Here is a 1,598-nt window from a genome sequence, read left to right on the forward strand (position 1 = left end):
CAAAAATTAATTGGCCGTACATGTGTGGGCCCAGTTCTGAGTTCTCTATTCTATTCCATTGGTCTATGTGTCTGTTTTTGTGCCAATACCATACTGTCTTAATGATGACAGCTTTGTAGTAGAGGTGAAACTCTGGGATTGTGATGCCTCCCGTTTTGGTTTTCTTCTTCAATATAACTTTGGCTATTCGGGGTCTTTTGTGGTTCCATACAAATTTGAGGATAGTTTGTTCTAGCTTTGAGAAGAACGCTGGTGCAATTTTGATGAGGATTGCATTGAATGTGTAGATTGCTTTGGGTAGTAAAGACAATTTCACAATGTTTATTCTTCCGATCCATGAACAGGGAATGTTTTTCCATTTCTTGGTGTCTTCTTCAATCTCTTTCATAAATTTTCTATAGTTTTCATCATATAGGTCTTTTACATTCTTGGTTAGGTTTACTCCTAAGCATTTGATAGTTTTTCCTGCAATCGTGAATGGGATGAGTTTCTTGATTTCTCTTTCTGTTGCTTCATTTTTGGTGTATAGGAATGCAACTGATTTCTGTACATTGATTTTGTATCCTGCAACTTTACTGAATTAATTAATCAGTTCTAGAAGGCTTCTGGTAGAGTCAGTTGGGTTTTCCATGTAGAGTATCATGTCATCTGCGAATAGTGAGTGTTTGACTTCTTCTTTGCCAATTCTGATGCCTCTTAGTTCTTTTTGTTGTCTGATTGCTGATGCTAGGACTTCCAACACTATGTTAAACAGCAGTGGTGAGAGTGGACACCCCTGTCGTGTTCCTGATCTCAGGGGGAAAGCTCTCAGTTTTTACCTATTGAGGATAATATTGTCTGTGGGCTTTTCATAAACTGTTTTTTATAATGTTTAGGTAAGTTCCTTCTATTCCGACATTTTCAAGGGTTTTTATTAAGAAAGGGTTCTGTATTTTGTCAAATGCTTTTTCTGCATCTATCGACAGGATCATATGGGTTTTTTTTTTTCCCTTCTTTTGTTAATGTGATGGATCACATTGATGGATTTGCGAATATTGAACCAGCCCTGTAACCCAGGAATGAATTCCACTTGATCATGATGGATAATTCTTTTTATGTGCTGTTGGATTCAATTTGCTATTATCTTGTTGAGTATTTTTGCATCTGTATTCATTAAAGATATTGGTCTGTAGTTCTCTTTTTTGGCTGGGTCTCTATCTCCTTTGGGTATCAGGGTAATGCTGGCTTCGTAGAATGAGTTTGGAAGCTTTCCTTCTATTTCTATTTTTTGGAATAGTTTGGGAAGAATGGGTATGATCTCTGCTTTAAATGTCTGGTAGAATTCCCCTGGGAAGCCATCTGGCCCTGGGCTTTTATTCGTTGGGAGATTTTTTGATAACGGATTCAATTTCTTCACTGGTTATTGGTCTGTTCATGCTTTCCATCTCTTCCTGTTTGAATTTTGGCAGTGCATGCACATTTAGGAATTTGTGCATTTCTTGTGTTGTCCAGTTTGTTGGCATATAGTTTTTCATAGTAATCTCTGATGATTGCTTGTATTTCTAATGGATTGGTTGTAATTGATCCTTCTTCATTCATGATTTTGTCTATCTGGGTGC

The sequence above is a fragment of the Suricata suricatta genome, chromosome 1, assembly GCF_006229205.1.
Source record: "Suricata suricatta isolate VVHF042 chromosome 1, meerkat_22Aug2017_6uvM2_HiC, whole genome shotgun sequence".
Classification (NCBI taxonomy): Eukaryota; Metazoa; Chordata; class Mammalia; order Carnivora; family Herpestidae; genus Suricata; species Suricata suricatta.